Here is a 19,234-nt window from a genome sequence, read left to right on the forward strand (position 1 = left end):
AGTTGAGTCTGACCACAGGAATGAGTATGAGAAGAGAGCATCCCGGAAGACTTGATTTTCTTTGTATAATAAAACTCGTTGATATTCACACCCAATCCTGAAGTTTAGTCTCTGGAAGTTTTAGGATACTAGACAGTTTCCCTCCTGGGGGCTACAGTGGACCTTATCCTATTTCGAGTGACAGAGATCACTTCCTCTGGAAATGCTTCCAGGGCCCCTCAAGCCTGGGCTGGCTCCTTCTCTGATCTCCCAGGTCACCCTGGGCACATCTCCACTGCTGCCCCTTGCATGTATGTCGCAAGGATCTGCTTAAGGGTCTCCCCCTGCCCTGCAGTTTGGAGGGACTGAGTTACACCAGATCAAACAGGTTTCTGCTGGAAGACTTCCCTGAGCTCATACGTGATGTCAATATGCAGCTTTCCCCAAACACATTTGACAGGTTCTCACGTGAAGAATACTTTTCAATGACTCATGGGACTAGAACTCTGAAGAACATAGTTTTAGAAGCACTGTGCTAGCTGTGGAGGAGAGACAAATCGTGAGACAAGGTCCTGCCCCACCAGGAGCTCAGAGTTTTAGTGGGGAAGACAAAAGTCTAAGTAAGGAATTCCAATTCAGACCTCTAAGTGTGAGATTACAGGTATGGACAAGGGATGTGGTAGCAGAAGGATACAGAGAAACAAACAAAAAAAAGGCAGAGAAGTCTTCAAAGAGAGGCTGATACAAGAACCGAGTTTTCAAGGATGAGTTGTCTGCCAGGATAAAGGGAAAGGGCATTCCAGCTAAAAAAAAAGCCTGGCTTTAAGAAATGGCATGGCTATTCAGGAGAAGGCCACTGGTTGTAGACGAAGCATGAGGTACTAATTGGAAAATGGCTGTCAATAATCCTAGAAGAAAGAGGGCAAGTCAGGAAGGAGATTGGGTGCCAGGCATCATGCTTAAACTTTATCTGGTGGTAGGCAATGAGAAGCTGTGCAACCATGGAGTGAGACCATCAACTTCCCACTTTGAAAAGAAAATTATAGAGTGGCATGGTGGACAGATTGGGAGGTTGTAAAACTGGATACAAGTGACTGATTAGGAAACTGCTGGAATGTCCAATTGAGAGATGATGAGGGATAAGTAAGAAATTGGCAATGGAGAAGGAAAAGTGTGAACAAATAAACACATGATTAAGAGGCAAAATTGACTTATGGATGGAGGAAGGGAGATGAGTCAAAGATGACTCCCCAGTTTCTGGCTTGGATGATTGGGTGGTTGGTTGTATCATTATTAGCAGAAAGAACACACGAAGGGGAACACAGTCAGCTTAGAGGAGAAGAGTACAGCTTCAGTTTGGGGCATGTTGATTTTTAGGTTTTTATGAAATCTATAGGTAGAATTATAGGTCTGGAGTTAGGCTGGGGATATATATTTGGAAGTTGTCAACCTAAAAATAGTATCTCAAGCCATGGGAGTGGATGAGATCACCCAGCAAAGTGAAAAAGGAAATGAAAAGAAGCCAGCCCAGGACAGAAACCTGGAGAACAAATGCCCAGGGTGCATGGAGGAAGGAAGAAGGAAGTCCCAGTGGAGTGATGTGGCAAAGCCTCATGGAAATATGGCCTGGAAATCAGTACCTGTGTGTTGTTCCTGATCCTATAAGGAGTGTACTAACCCATGGGAGAGCCATGCCATGGTCAGAACTCGGAGTCCATGAGAGGAATCTTGGACTAACACCAGACCTGCCTGTACCTTGCATCTCTCCCTCTACCCATCTTTACTCCCATCCTTCAAGTTTGTGTCCTGGTGACTGGCCCCTCAAATGTCAACCTTCCCGTTGTGTTAAAGGGTGTCTATTCTCAGCTCCTGCCCTCACTTCCAGGGAACCAGGCCCAAAATGATCAGGAAAGGCAGCCGGGTTGAGTCTTATGTTTGGAAGTCCTTGTCATAGAAGCCTTAGCTGAGACCATCAAGAAGATTGTCAAGGTAGACTTTGAAAAAGGAGAAGAGAGGGACAAAAAGAAATTTGAGCAATAATCTGGGGACTGAGAGAGGAACAGGGCCAGCAAGGGAGGCGAGAAAGTAATATTCAAGAAGATCAAAAAGAACCAACAGAACTTGGTGAGATGGAAACCAGGGCAAGCAGGAGACTGGTAAAGTAAGGAGGGGTGTTTGCAGGGCCAAAAGCTGCAGTTTGCAGAAAGTGGCTCGAGAACAGGCCAAAGGATGTGGCTATGCAGAACTCACAAACAACTTGCTAAAGAGATATTTCAGGCATGTGACTGTGGCAGAACCCAAAGAGTTGAAAGTAAAGGAAGTGGAAGCAAAAAGAAAGCTCTTTCCAGAAGCATAGTGATGGAGGAAACAGGTTTAATTAATTAATTTAATCAATACATTTAATCCTTAAGCATCTACTCTGTTGAAGGCACTAAGATGATCAAAAACAATTTAAGTGTCTAAAGCTGCTCCTCATACCAATAGTCTAATTGAGAAGATAAGATACACATAAAAAGTTGACTGAAAATACAAGATGTTGTGGAATTGTTTGCCATTTTCCATTTCAGCCCTGTTCTCACCCTATGCTTTCACCCCTCTGTAATTTCATCCACTCTTGCAGTTTCAAAGACCACCTGTGGCATAAGCCGTCTATGCTAATGATGACTCTGAGCTGTGCCGTCTGTCTCAACCCGCCCTCCAGGCTCCCGATCCGCGGTGCTGCTTGTACAGAGGTCTTCCATCTCCACTGTGACTATCACACCCCATGGATTCTGTAACTGGGCTGGCCACCCTTTAAATATCGGTGCCAGAACACTTAAAGTCAAATTTGGGGTCACTTCACCAAAAATGCTTATCTAAGCTCTAGGACTTTAAGGCAATGGTTTCCACTGTGTTTCCTGGAGACCTAGGCATGGCCCTGGTGTATCCTCCAGAAAGGAGAATGGAAAAACCTGGTATTTATAAACCCGTGTCCCTGACTCACTTGCTGTCCTTACTCTGTTTATTCTGTGCTCCATTTCTAAATTACGCTGTTTCGCGGGAACTACAGCTCCTGGGAGCAGCCCGCTCCTTCTCTCTTCTGGCCGCAGGTCTGGGAGAGATTTAGGACCCAGAAAGGGGCGGGCATGGAAGAAGGTCACACCCACTCCTCATCCGGGAAATCCACGCGCTTCTCCACAGGACAGGGATGATCTTAACTATCTCGTGGGGGTTGAGAGGATGAACTGAGACAGCGATTCTCTCATGTTTTAACAAATATCCACTATGTGCCAGGAATTGTGCTGGGCGTAGGTGCCAGCCCGCAAGTTCCTTATGGACCAGTAAGTGAATTATTACCATAAAGTGGAAATGATGCTGCAAAAGGAGTAAACCATGGTTCTCTTTTAGGGATGCTCAGAGAAGGGGCAAGCAGCCCCGTGTTGAGGGAGTTAGAACCCATGTCCTTTGTGGAGGAGCTGCAAAGGAGCGTGACAGATAGCCACCTGAGGTGTACTGGGGAAGAAGAGGAAAGAGCACCAGGGCGGGAGCAGCATGCGAGGGATTCATCATGGATGACACTAAGACCACTGAGGCGGGTGAGGTAGGGGCCAGATTGACAGCGTGCTTTCAAACACAAGGCTATTTCTGTTTCATCCTGAAGGCAATAAGAAATCAGTGCTAAGTCCTGGAGCCACTGTCACAGATTTGTCTCTGAGAAAGATCCCACCATGGGAATTCCAGATGCAGCTGAAGACAGCATGGCGATCTAGATTCTAATCTAGAGCAGTGTTTCTCCCCTTTTTTTTCATTATCGCCTCCCTAAGGAGATTTTTTAGACATATTTTTTTCTAATCACTCTGCTGCCCCCCCCATGAAGTTTTAATACCACAGAAGTGCTGTCAATCTGTTTATGTACTGTAGACCTATTTGTGCTTTATACACAAATGAATATTTTTTTGCCCCCTAGGAAGCAATTCTCATCTCCTGGGGAATGATAACATCTCTCTAGACTCAGGCTCAATAAATGCTTGCCCATTCTCCCTCACCTCCCACCCCCCTCCTCCCATGCTCACTTCCCAGCCTGTCATTTATCAAATGCTATCTGGATTCCCTCGTAATCACTCCAGTACAGGAGGACTTCTCAACCTCTGCATTTGGCGCTGGATAATCTTTTGTTGTGGGGTTGTCCTGTGCATAGTAGGGTGTTGAACAGCATCCCTGGCCTCTGCCCCTAGATGCCAGTGGCACCCTCCTCCCCAGTCGTGACAACCAAAACTGTCTCCACTTGCTGGTGTCTCCTGATTGAAAACCACTACGTCAGTGCTTTAGCTGCTGGTTCTTCTGCGTCTGCAAGGCAATATTTGCAATTACAGTGACTAACTTTTCAGCCCGGGAGAGATAGCATGTCAGAGGGAAGCAGGAAGGGAAAGCCCTTGCTCCTTGCATTGTAATCCTCTCGACCTACAAGCTACTTCTGTGTCTTTTTTTTATGCTACACTGAACTCTCCAGTTCAGACCTCCAGGTCCTGAGTTGATAATCTCATTACAACTAATCCTGTTTACGGCCACTCTCTTGGCAGAACAATCTTGTCAGGACCGAGGCTCTTTCCTTGCCACCCACTGTTCTTGCTGCTCCATTGTTCCTGGGGACTGTGGTCTGGCTGCGTCTAAGCTTTCATTGATAGGGCTTATCCTGTTTACGGGGAGTCTGCAGAAGGGCCCCATCAAATGCTTCCATCCCTTCCTTCAATAAATGGCTCCCTTTGATCTGTGCAAGGCAAAATAGTGTTTATCAGAAGCTGGGCTTCCTCCAGCTGATGATGGGGACATCCTGTCCCAGAAGACTCCCCAAAATAACACTTTCTGCATTTCAAAATATTTTCAGGTTTCTCTTTTTCTGTAAGCATGTTTTGCAGAATATCTCCTTATGGCAAGGGAAGAAAGGGGCTGATTTTAGTTTTGGGAGCCCAGGGTAACACAGGGCTGAATAGTCTTCTGCAGGTCACTGCCAAACAGGAGAAAAGGACAGGGCTGATGATAATACAAACATTTGGAACCAGAACAACATACGAGATTAGGGCTGGCCAGGTGAGATCCATTTTGGTATTATCAGCTTAGAACGCCAAGTTATCCAACAAGGTGAGAAAGAGGTCATGGTGTTAGTCATCTGAATAACAGGGTGGTTGAAGCTAGTCCAATTTTTCGAATGAATAAGTGGGATTTACACTTTCTTAGCTTTTAAAAAGTTGTTGGGGGCCAGCCTGTTGGCGTAGTGGTTAAGTTCACATGCTCTGCTTTGGCGGCCCAGGGTTTGTGGGTTCAGATCCCAGGCGTGGACCTATGCACAGCTCATCAAGCCATCCTGTGGCAGCGTCCCACATACAAAATAGAGGAAGATTGGCACAGATGTTAGCTCAGGGCCAATCTTTCCTACCAAAAAAACAAAACAAAACAAAACATTGCTGGGTAAAGAGAGATTCTCGATTCTCTATCTGTAGCAGTGGTTCTCAAAGTGTGGTCCGTAAATCCAGCGGCATCACCTGGGAAGTTGTTAGCAATGTAAATTCTCTGGGTCTGCCCCAGATACTGAAGTGGTAACTGTAGAGGTGGGGCCAGCAATCTGTGTGCTAACAAGCTCTCCTGGAGATGTTGATGTACACTACAGTTTGAGAACCACCAATCTACAGCAATAACTCCCCAAACTTCAGTGACCTAAGAATCACAGAGCTGATTAAAATGCAGATTCCCAGACCTCATTCTTAAAGATACAGATTCACTTGGTCTAGGATGGGCCCTGGGAGGTCTGCCTGGTTAACCAGCATCCCAGGGTGATTTGGAGGCAGGGGTCCAGGACCCAAGCTTAGGGAAGCACTGACCTATATAGGCAGGGGCCGTAGAAATTTCCAACTATACTCCAAACCTATTCGGAGACTCTCTTTGTGGCTCAGAATGAGCAGGTACCACAAGTCAGCTTCCTTCCCCAGTCATTCCGTGAAGCTGGCTGCTAGGATTACCTGTTGCGGCAGGTAGTTCTTTTCAAGATTACCCTAATACTAGAAGGTTAGACTGGCTCCATCCGTTCCTCTCACGCTGACATCTGAAGCACTTTGCTAACTCCTAACCTGGGTTGGGCTCACCCTGCTGGCCTGGAAGGGAAAGCTTTTTATCCGTTTACTAGTTCCTTGAACCACAATGCAGGACACAGCTAGGTTTTCCCAGGAGTTTTATTTTGCACAGTTGATGCATTCCGGTCATTGTTGGGATGTGTTTTCCTTCTCTTCTTTCCCTCCAGCCCTGGGACTATGCTGTACGTGCGTGTACAGCCTCCCGGGGGGGATCGTCCTCAATCCTGACCCTCTCTCCCAGCAGCTGTCTCTTCTACCAGGCCCTTTGCTCTGCAGAGCTGTGCTAGCCAAAATCGCTATCAGCTCAGTCTCCCAGCTCAGAGAAGGAGCTGCCACATCTCAGATGTCGACTCTAGTTGGCCTCCTGCTTTCCTGGCTTTGTCTCCTGTGTCCCTTTAGACTTCTTACCACCCAACTTTTCTGCTGTTCTAAGTGTCTCTCAGGGCTCTTTCTTGACTCTCCACTAATGGAAAACAGTATTTTTCATGTGGGTTACTGTGATCTATTCTCAACAGACTGTTCCTCCAGTCAGTCTTTGGCACCCTACAGAGATGGTTCTCCTTTGTCTCCAGTCACTGTAATGGGTGAGGTCCTAGTAGAACGACTGTGTACAGTTGTGCAGTTTGTGCACTGCACAAAGACACATGAGGAAGGGAGCAAGTGTGAACTAAAATCCAGCTTGCACTCTGCTCACCAAGATGAGGGCCTGACACAGTGCGGTGGACACCTGGAGGAAGATGCACTGGGGTTTTTTTATGACAAATATTTACATAAATACATAGTTACCTTAGATTATCAACTGAGACTAGATTAACGTGTTTTATTGTCCTCTCGTTGTCTATGTGAAAATGAAGACTTTTAGAGTGAGTGGAAATTTTTTGGGGGAAATAATTAATTCATCGATTTTATCTCTTAGAGAAGTTTTAGGTTTACAGAAAAACTGAGCAGAAAGCACAGAGAGTTCCCATCCACTCCTACCCGCTCCTTCCCACCCTACCTCCAGTTTCTAGTCATTAACTCGTGCAGTGGTGTGGAACATTTGTTACAACTGGTGAACCGATATTGATACATTATTATGAACTAAAGTCCATAGTTTACATTAGGGTTCACTTTGGTGTTGTACATTCCACAGGCTTTGACAAATACACGACATGTATTCACCATTTTTGTATCATACAGAATAGTCTCACTGCTCTAAGAAATCCCCTGTGTTCCCCATCTCTAGGTCCTGGAAACCACGGATCTTTTTACTGTTTCATAGTTTTGCGGAAGGTACACGTTTTCCTTTGTACAAGGGAATATCCACCAGCTAAAACCACAAGGATGCTTCTGCCCAGAGGCACACCATTTTTAAAATTTAGCCAATGCCTTGAGTTTGAGATGAAACCCAATTCAGGATCTTTCCCTCGGTCACTTCAGTGTATCTCAACCCCCTCGTGTCTCCGTATTTTATACATCCTTTTGTTGGTAAACATTTCCATATGCTCTTCTTTCTCCCATTCATCCCTTCCGCCCCTTCTCCAACGCAACTTCTATGTCAGTGCTCTCACAAAGAACTCTCTCCAATGATGAAAATGTTCTACATCTGTACAGGCCAATACTATAGCCACCAGCTACATGTGGCTATTGAGCACTTGAAATGTGGCTGGTGTGATGGAGGAACTGAATAAAACTCTGTTTAATTTTAATAATTTCAACTTAAATACCCCACATTTAGTGGAAAATTTCTACTGTCCCTGGATGTGTAGGTCAGCGCTTCCCTAAGCTTGGGCCTTGGACTCCTGCGTCCAAATCACCCTGGGATGTTTATTCCTAAGGCAGACTTCCCAGGGCCCATCCTAGACCAAGTGAATCTGTATCTTTAGGGATGGGGTCTGGGAAGCTGCATTTTAATCAGCTTCCCACAATACCTAGTCGCTATTGTATGGGACAACACAAGGTTAAGTTTTTCCCTATGCCGGATGACCCTTTCTGATAGCATTTATAAACTTTCCCCATAGCTCATACTTGAAATCCTCCCCTTCCCCTTGAACCTTCCTTGACTAATTAGAAAAGAAACAATTCTGCCTGACACCATTGTTGAAATACACAGCTCCCGAGTCTGTCACATTTATCACCATCAAATATGCATATATTCTTCCCTTTACATGTAACGTTAAGATATCTTGTAAAATTTAATTTATGTAAAATTTCTTCCATGTTTCTTGTCTCTATGTTTTTATGTCTCCCTCTGTTAAATGTCTTCTGTTCCCAAGTCTATACTCCTAGAAAACAGAATAGAATTACAGAACTAACGCTTTAGTTGGCAATAACTACAAGCCATTGTTGGTGGGTTAGTACATGCCATTTAAAGGACTGTGGCGCCACATTTAAGGTACAAGAGACAGAGAAGAGAAGAAACAATAATATCAAAAGAAAGTAAGAGTTTCAGTCCAGGAGTCAGCGTGCAATAAGTAAGGAGCCATGGACTGTGGCTCTGGAGACTGGAGTTCTAAGCACATCTGTGCCACCAGCAGGCCCATGACATTGGTCATATCACTTAACCTCTCAAGGACTCAGCTTTCTCCTTCTAGAATGCAGGGTTTTGACCAGATGCTCCAATTCAAGATGTCTCCTAGACTGAAATGCTCCTTGGGTCAAAAGTAGTCTGGGAACGGCTAGGAAGAGGAAACAAACTTTTGTCACACAGAATATTTCACACAGTTCCACCCCCGCCACCCGCTTCCCCAGCTAGCCATGTTTGTGATGAACTCATCAACTTTGCTAAGGACAAGACTCAATATTTTAAGAACCAGCAAAACCCAGTTCAGAGTGAGTCATTGGTCCTGACTACAGTGGCTAACTGACCACAAAAGTTTGTGAATAGTCTATATAGGATCCTTAAAACATCTGCGCAAACCTTTTATTTCCAGTGCTTTGAACAGAAATAAACAAAGCTTTTAATCCAAATTCTACATTCCACAACACAGATGAGAAGTTAGAGTATAAGCATGGACTTCCTGGCTCAGAATCTCTTGCCTGCTTGCCCATGTGAGGGGTCGGTTCAGTGCCTGGTCTCTGTCATACACGCAGGAGGAAATCTTTGCGTATAAAAATAGGGTGAGTTGTGCTAAAGTAAAATCCATGTTCTGGAACTCTTAACGTGCACGTCATTACCTCTCAAGCCTCTGAGCTAAATGATTTGCTAATGGCAACTAAAATGTGACATGCCCCAGAGTAAAAGAATTGATTTCTAACTTGGAAGAGTCTGAGTAGATTGTCCTCAGCCAAGTGCCTAAATATTTTTCCTTTCTCTCCCTAAACCTTGCTTCTGCTGCCCCGGGTGTAGACTAGGAACTGGGTTGTGATGACTAAATGAAACGAGGGCATAGGCCTGCAAACCTTCCCTTCAGAGTCCTGGGCACCATTGCAATTATACATTTGTTTATGTCATCACTTGACTACTGTCTCTCTTTGCTGGACTGCAAATTCCAGGGAGGCAGAGATTCTGTCAACTTGTGCTCAGAGTTTGGCATGTAGTAGAAATCAACAAAAATCTTTTGAATGCAACACGTAAGCCGTTCGCAGTCCCTGGAGTCAAATCCCTGGGCTGGGAGCCTGTGTTCTTGGACAAGTGGCTTCCCAGCCTATGTCTTAATTTCCTCTTCTGCAAAGGAAGGTAATAATGGCATCTACTTGATTGAATAATCATGAGAATTAAGTGAGACAATACATGCAAAGAGCTTAGGACAGTGTCTCATACATAGTGAGGACTCAATACATGTTAATGATTTTTGATGATGATGATGATGGTTGATGTGTAATAAGCACCTCGTAAATGCAGTTCTTCTTCTTATTATTATTTACTATTGTTATTGAAAGAGTATTTGCCTTTTGAAGTATCAGTTATATAGAGATGCTCAATTGCCTATATCATAACAAGACCAGTGCTTTACCTTTACATGCTATGCCAGGCACAGGGGCAGAGACAGCGTGTCAAAGGAGACACCAACATATTCACGATGGTACATGGGTCTCTAGGATCCAAGTTACAAAATGTTTTCCTGCCTTCCTACATTCATCCCTTTCTTGACTCCTGGTATTTGGCTAATCCTCCTGAAAGTCCCAAGCTTGCAAATCAGCCCCCACTACAAGATCTGTCTCTACACATCACAGGTAAAGAATGCTTTTTTGTAACCTGCTGTCTTGTGGAAATAGTTTGTCTCCAGAAGGTAAATGATAGAAACCTATCTTCCTATATTCAGGACAGGAAGGGAAAATAGAAAAGACTTGAAGCTAATTCTAGATCCTGCATTTACTAACTGAGTCACCTCTGGTAATTTACTTGATTATATCTCAGAATAATTATCAGTTAGGTGAGAATAATTAATATGTATTCTACCTCCTGGGCTTATGAAAATTATCTGAGATAAATATGTAAAGGACCTAGTCCCAATTAAGATGAGGGAGTTTCTAAATTGTGCAAAGTAGAAATTTTGCCACCCTGCCCCTTCCAACTCTAGTCATTCGGAGTTTTCAAATTGATCTGGGAGATGTGAATAAGGGCTCTTTCCTTTCTGTAGGGACTTTCTTTTTAAGTGGTGGGGCTACTTCCTGTCTGAGGACAAAGGATCGGGGGAAAAATACACACACACACACACACACACACACGCGCGCATTTTTGTTTCTTCTTTGTCTTCTGACTCTAATTTGTAAATGAAATTTGAATAATGCTATAATTCCATTGCAGTATTTTCCATATACTGTTCTTAATGAAATAAGGTTAGCAAATCTTATCCTTACCACCTCCCTTAACTTTCTGCATTTAATGACACCAGATTTGAATTTTGTGGCATTTTCAGGAAAAAGGCATATAATTGGAGATTCAATTTCATCTATTTGAGAACTGACTGTTGAAGTTTAGTTATTTTTAGTAGGCAAAATCACTTTGATCCATTTTACTCTTTTTTTTTTACAATTAAGGAACACTCACTTTAAAATTCATAGTTCTTTGAAGTATAACACTATGCATTACTATTTCTTGTTTAAACATGATCTAGCGAAATCCATAGTTAACTTGTAGGAAAAAATAGGAGGAAGGGTTAGCACTAACCTGAAAGAAGACAGTATCCCAAAGAACATACTTGTAAAACATGAAACCAGGATCATAGATCTCAATGTAAAAGCATAATAAATACTAAGAAACATATGCATCATCTGATCTTTTCTAATCTGATGGGCAGACTATGTAAAACATTGCTAACCTATAGATAGGTGATTGATTAGACAGAACCTAGTTCTAAAGAAAAATTTTCAGGCAAATTCCCAAGTTCAGCTCTTAATATACTTTTTGTTTTATTAGAAGCTGTCCCTTTCCTGAGCACTGAAGGGACAAGCTCTGAGAGGTGTGTGATTAATTCATAGACATCTAAGGCCTTTTTAAAAAGGCACTCAAGGACCTCAGCAAATATAGCTCTGAAGTTTGTAAATATTCTATTCCTAACTTATTTGTTTGAGCAAAATCAGATGTCCTACTAACAGCGCTAACTAGATACAACTTTTAACCTAAAAAAACACGTAGGAAAGAAAAAATGTGCTTTAGAATTTAATTCGAATTGAAAATTCGTTTCCTTTCTGTGTAGTATTGACTTTTGTGGGGCTTTTCAACAATGAGTTTGGTTAAAAATATTTAAAACGATGAAGAGTCATTGGAGAGTCTCATATTATGCTGCGTACGTGTTCTTCACGTTAACATCATTTCCCTCGAGCCCTTCCCCTCCCCTTCGTCTCCCTTTTCTCCTTCCTCTGATCAGGACTCATCTCCTGATCAGAGAGAAACTGCTTGGCTGTGTAGCTCTGAGAGTTTGGTTCCCAGAAGACAGATGCTGGTCTCCAAGTTCTGGGACTTTCTACCTGTTGTGACCTTGGGCTTCTGAACCTCAGTCTACTCATCTGCAACAGGATACTCACTTCACAAGGTTGTTGTCAGAACTAAATTGGATAGTGGAGATTTTGTAAGCAAGAGAATGCTTTCCCTCACAGCCCCCAGTTCCAGTTAACTTTCACTTTGATATAATGTTGCTATAGATCAAAAAGTAAAATGGGCCTTGGGGCAGGTATAAATGAGTGGAGTCAGAATACAGATTCCAAATTCTACTGTAGCCCCTGAGAAGGAACAGAAGGCAGGGTCCATCTCCAGGCCAGGGCCTTTGAATCCCTGCCCCTAACGTGGGCCCAAGTATGTAGTAAGCCCTAGATGTGTGTGTGCTTTGGTGGATTTGATAGAGATAAGGCACCCTGGTTACAATGAAGCTGGTACAACTAGAAGATGGCAGAGAACGATGGGTTAAGAGTAAAGGATGGGAGTCAAGCAGACTGGGTTCAAATTCCAGCTTTGGATTGACTGGACAAAAGGGCCTAATGTCTCTGAATCTGGGTTTAAATCTGATCATTCTTCTCCCTGTCCACCCCACCCAACACACATATACACACAGACACGCACTCACACAAAACAATGACAACAACTACCACTCTGAATGGCTTTGCATTGCCTTTAGGATAAAGCCCTGAGCATGGCCCCCGAGATCTGGTCCCCCTCGCCATTCTATCCCTGGTTCCCTCAGCTCCAGCCACAGTGGCCTTTTTTCCAGTCCCTCGGAAATGCTATCCGGCGCTTTCTTGCTCCCATGTTATTCAACAACATCCGTGTCTCCTGCCGGGAATGATTTTCACGCCCCGTATCAGTACGGCCTTCCCCATTACCCGAATGTCTAGGCTTAAACATCGCTTTCTCCATAAGATTTTTCCTCCCATCCCCAGCTGAGTTACAGCCCCTGTTGTATGCTCCTTAGTTTCCCCTCTTTCTTTATACTAACTGTGCTGTGATGTCTCTTTTCCCCATTAGACTCCATGAGATGTCTGTGTGTGTGTAGAGGGCGAGGCCAAGGTGGGGTTGGGGGGAGTATCAGGGCCGCTTTTTTCACTACTGCACTCCCAGAGTCTAGCCCAGTGGCTGCTCATAATACTCACTCACCAGATGTGTGAAGGACTTACTCTCAAGAGACTAATATCTACTCGTAAGCTTGTGAGGGTAAATGAGATGATGTATGCATAGTGCTTAGCACAGCTTTTGGCACATGGTAAATGTCTCAGTCAGTGGTGGCTATTATTATTAACAAGAATGTTTAAATGAAGATTGTCTTTCATTTCTAAGTTCTTTGGTGGGCATTTCTCCAATGGGAGAGAGAAAGGAAGATAAGCAATCTGCCATTTTGTGCCCATTCTTCCTAATACTATTGGAGAGTTTTAGAGCAGAACAAGAAGAAACACCGTGCCAAACCTAAAATTGGAGCCAGCATAGAAAACGGCTTTGATGTAATGGTTCTAGTGTAATTGTATGTTTGAGTGGGCCTCGGGTATGGCTATGCTCCAGGTGCAAAAACATCCCAGTGTGTCAAACAGATGTTACCAGTTTGGAGAGTTTTTTTTTTTAACAGAAGTATGATCCATGCCTATAGAAACCTACATGTTAGCACTTGAAAAATATCATATACACATAAAATTTGCAAAAGATAATTATGGGTTCTACATGAAAATCTTAGACCTGAGTTGTATACCTGAGTAATAAAAGGTGAATACAGTACCTACAGCTGGAATTTTAAGATGGGATTTCCATAATGGAGATCAGATTACGTAAAATTTGGTGTGTTAGAGTTGCATCTTCTTTTATTAAAAGAGTATAAATAACTGACACTTCTTTTATTTTCAACTGACCAGGTCTCTTAAGTTACAAACTTTGCTGAACATCTAACATGGACTGGATAGATGCTAATGAGTCTTAGTGTCGGAAACAACTTCATGAGTCAAAGGAATGAAGTCATAATGCTGGTATGTCATGTGTCGGGACTGATGTTTTTAAATGGGAACTTTTAATTCCATCTTCTAAGACTAGTTCAAAATTTCATGAGACGGTTGGGAGGAATGAAGGGACATTTGGGAAGAGGAAGGAAACCTGACCAGCTTGTACCTCTTCTAAACTATTATCCCTCTACTACTGGTAGCCTGAGACTGGCTTTTCTCTGAGCATCCCTGATTGAGCTTCTGTTAATAGACTTGGTGTATCAGTTAGGGATGTGTTTGGCTGCAAGTAAGTGAAAACCCAAAACAGTAGCTTCAACAAATAGGGGATTATTTTTCACACATTACAGAAATCCAGAGTTAGCTGGTTGTTGGCACCTATTGTTTATAGCTCACAGTGCCATGAGCTACATGGCATTCTCTCTTTCTGCTCTGCTGTCCTTAGTGCCTCATGGTCCAAGATATTCCCAGATGTTTTTTGTAGTTCAGATATCCTATCTGCTTTGAGAACAGGATGAGAGTGGTGTCTCTGTCTCCTTTTAACAGGCAATCAAAGGCTTTACTAGAACTCCCAAGTAAATATCATCTACTTAAGTCTCATTGGCTAGGAAAGTGAATATTTAAATGGACAAGTGTTTAGTGAGGAAAAAGAGGGAAGAGGATATTGGATAAGCAACTAACAGTGATGCTACACTTGACTTAGTCTTCACACTATCCTGGTTGCCCATGGGAAGTAGCGAAGGGGATTGACTGACCTAGGTGATCAGTCATGCTCTCTTGGCAGGGAATGGGTGAATAAGTAAAGATTGACAGGTCATTTTTGGTGGCTTCCAAATTCATAATAGCTCAGCTAGCAAGGGAACTCACTAGTAATATTTTGCTATTGACTTCATAAATCATGATGTTATTTAGAATAAGGGAGATAGCCATTCTGTGCCCAGCTAGATGCTTTCCTATACAGAATATGGGCGACTAAGTGACCATTCCCCATGGTTCATTGGTGACTCTGTATGATCGTGTATCCCTGTACTCTAGAAATAGCTGGGCCTTTGTGATGTCCAGGCCGGCAGACAGTCTTTTTGTCAAATCGAAAAGAGGTCTGAAAACTCCCATTCCATTCCATTTGCAGAAGCCACCACAGCATTTCTTCTTCCGACCCTAATGGGAAGCACATGGAGATCATTGAACGTTGGGAGCCCTTCTATGCTCAAATTATGTTTTTCAAGCAAGGGCTATGATAAAGTAACCTCCAAACATGACCCTGGCAAAAGTCAGTAGCCTTGTTTATTCTGGCCACGTTCCTGGTGCAACCCAGGGTTCTGGGAAGATTTACTTTAATTACAACCTCTCTCGCCCTCTTTCTCTCTCTTACACTCATGATCTCTTACATAACATGTATTAGAGTTACCAAAACTGAAAATTTTATTCTTGAGCTAATTAGATGGATGTAATTTGTACTTGCTTTCTTTTCTTTTAGAAGATCTGCTCAAATTAGCATGTTGTACTCTTTTTCTAAGGTACACATAAATTCTCTTTCTTTCTTTAGTTCTTATGTTTCAGTGAAACTTTCATCTTTCTTTTCTGTGGCAAAGATGATAAAGAGACTGATGGTATCTTCTAAATTTCCTTTAGACATACAATATCCTAAGAAGAATGCTTTTTAAAGAATTTTCTTGGTATACTAATAAGTTCTCATGAGAATTGCTTCATTTCCAAAAAAGTTTTGCGTGGAGCTTAAAATTCACATTAATTAACTCAAAACATATTGGTTGATACTAGAGACACTACATTCTCCATGAGTCATGAAAATATTAGCATTCATTAGAATACCAGATCAAAAAAAGTGTTTTCAATTGTGCCTTATTACTTGCCACAAAATGTGTAAGTCATAATCTTTGCCTTCAGTTCGACAGCAGCTCAACATAGCAAAAGTTATGCATGTGCACAGGCACTCTGCTCTGAGTAACAGAGGAATTGGACGCCACCATACCTGCTCTCAAAGGAGTCTTGTTTCATTAAGAGAAAACCGACACATAAACAAGTAATTACAATGAGATGTGATAAAATACAATGATGAAAAGATACAGAGGGACAGGATTTAACTCTGTTGCATGATGGTGAAGAGAGGGCATTGGAGAGAGTTCAGAAGGAAGGTGATGCCTAATGGAAAGCTTTTCTTGGTTGGAAGGGTGCTGAGGGAGTGGAGGAGGGCATTCTGGGCAGAAGGAAACCAAGCAGGGATATGTGGTAAAAAATGCAGGTAAGGAGTGATGAACTAAGACAGTGCCAGTGGGGAGAGGATGGGGGATGAACTTGCAATACTCAAGAGGTAAAACCGAACACCTGGGCAATTTGATTTAGTATCTTCATAAAAGGCTACCAAAGATGAGACTTATTGTTGGTTCATCAAGATGATTTTGCTGGTATTCTTTTCAACAGATCACCTAATTTGAAGTAAAGTTTTGACAAATATGAGCATAATCTGTTTTCATTTGAATATTACATGTATATGAATGCCAAAAGCTATATGCATAAATAGTATCTTTTCAAAGCACTTGTTCTTGGTACGTAGCAATGGACGAAGGGCAAAATTAGAAAATGACCTAATATTTGGTGGGCATGGAGAAAAAACCAAACTGGCTTTCTCCCTCATCTTCAAGTCTCCTTTCTGCCTGCATGAAAGAGTCACTTGGCCACCTACCATGGTGTTTTAGCAGAAAGGCTTTCCCGACTTTGCCTACGAATGGCCAAGCAATACAATGACTCATTCATTCATTCTGTTGACATGTTTGGAGTACTAATATGCTTGGAACCGAGGATAGAGAAATCAAGAAGTTGTGATCCTTGCTCATGAGAGAAAGGGGGGTGTAAACAGTTACTCTTAGTACAGTGTGACAGGCACTTTATTAGAAGTGGGGCCAGAATCCTGAGAGAATGCAGAGAAGTGAGCTAACTGCCTGCTGCCAACAGAAACACTTCACAAAGGAGGTGATAATAAAGCTTTGAAGGTTTCAAAGAATAGGGAAAAAGAGGACATGTGATGGCATTTCAAATATAGGAATTATGGGAGATCATATTATTGTTTCCAATTATTTGCTCCATCTCCCTGTGAGAGGTTTATATTTCCCTGCCCCAGTTAAGGTCACTTGGCCATGTGACTTGCTTTGGCTAACAAAATGTGAGTAGAAGTGTTTTATGTGACTCCTGAACAAAACCTTTAAGATCCATCATGATGTTTCAAAGTGTCTCTTTTCCCTCTGCCACATGAGAAAATCATTTTCAGAAAGGGGTGGCTCATTCAGTGTGGTCTCAGAGCAAAGAAGACTCTTGGAGGAGAACTGAAGCTAACCTTCAGACAACATGTGATGTGAGCAAGAAAAAAACCTGTGCTGTTGAAAACCACTGAAGCCTGGGGATGGTTGTTACAGCAGCATAACTTAGGAAAGCTGACTAATGCAGAAGTAGCACATGCAAAGGTGCAGAACTATGAATGGGTGTGGAGTGTCTGAAGAGTGGTAAGAAGTTTAGCTGGCCTAGAGTGTAGACTCAGCATTTAGAGACTATGAGGCCAGAAATGAACCCAGAAAGTTAGTTGGGAACAGATTTTCGAAGGATCTTAAATGTCCTGCTAAGAAAGTTAAACATTATTCTTTAAACAGTAGAAAGCCAGTAGAAGCTGAGGAGTGACATGATAAGGTTAGTTTCTTAGGAAGATGATTATAATGGGAGTGGAAAGAGATTAGTACCAGGGAAATCAGCTAAAAAGTTGTTATGCTACTAGTAACTCTATTATTGTGCATTTACTGTGTGCCAGGCATTTTGTATCTATTTACCAAAGTAATCCTCACAACAACCCCATTTGGTGGATATTATAATGATTTTTTTAATAGATGAGGAAACTGAGGCATAGAGAGGTTAAATAACTTGGGTTGGTGACTCTACAAGAAGAGGTAGAGTTGGAATTCCATCCCAAGCCATCTGGACGCCAGAATCCATATTCTTCACCACCAAAGCACACTCTCAGAATCCAGGCATGGAGTAATCAACAGCTGAACTAAGGCAGGGCACCGAGATAGAGAAGGATCTCAAGACTCATGTCTCTGAGATTGCACAGAAGGTGGGTGTGACTTGGAGCTTAAGGGTGAGAGAGATGGAGAGACAATGCCCCATTTTTTACTCGGGAGACTAAACAATTTGTGAAACAGTGAAGTAAACAGGGAAAATCACAACAAGTTTGGGAAGGAAAATGAAGACTTTTGTTTGGGATGCATCAATTTTGAGGCAAATATGCAGCACCAGGTGGAGACAACCTGTTGACAGTTAGAATGTAGTACTGAAGCTCAGAAGCAACGTGGAGTGGAGACAGATCTGGGTGGCGCAGAAGGCCAGAGAGTAGACTAATTCACCCCAGCAGATGTAGAAAGTGAGTTAAGAAGAGGGCCAAGGGCAGGATTGGAAGAACCCCATTATTTAAGGAGTTGCTTTCTGAGGAGGAGCCAGGGAGAGACTGAGAGGCAATGATAAAGGAGGGAAAAGAGTCAGAGAACAAAGGATGGATTTCAAAAAGGTGTTCACCACCAGTGACTTAAAACTGGAAAAACTGAGAGGTGACCATGGCCATCTCTGTTTGTGGCATAGCTCCAGCCCCATAATGACTTTGAGAAACAGGAACCTCTGCTTACACAGCAGTAGAAACATTGAATATCACTGGCATCTTAGTGGAGGTGCAAGGATGAATTCGATGGAGGTCGAGAAAAAGTAGAAAATGTTTCCCCAATCCTGACTCCCTTAGAGGTGAGCACTTTGATGATTATTTATAGCTACAGAACTGCTTATGAACTTTTAAAATGACAAGTTCCCATAAATGGAAAAAGAAAGTACATTGCTCCAATTTACAGGAATTGCCAATTCCAAACATGGTAGTGAGAAAGATTTAAAAGTAAAACCTTTTCTGGAACACTCGCATACCTAGGAGAACTGGCTTACTAGATTCACTTCTTATGTCCTCTCTAGTACCGCTATTAGATTTTGACAGCCTATTACTTGTTAGTATAATATTAAAGATATTTGCATAGAATTCCCTAGGTTTTTTTGCTGACTTAGTAGAATACCAGGATTTTTTTTTAATATATGAATAGCTTGAAGCTACACGGAATCTATTACGCAATATTCTACTAGGAATATCCCACATGCATGCTTTGCAGTAGAGGAAGAAGAAAATATTGTTTTGTCTACAACACTAGTGGCGTCCTTATCCAGCACACCTCAAATTGTTGAAGGGTGTTGAGACGGTGTTTGAAAAGGGTTCCGTGGAA

Source organism: Equus asinus, chromosome 10, assembly GCF_041296235.1.
Source record: "Equus asinus isolate D_3611 breed Donkey chromosome 10, EquAss-T2T_v2, whole genome shotgun sequence".
NCBI lineage: Eukaryota > Metazoa > Chordata > Mammalia > Perissodactyla > Equidae > Equus > Equus asinus.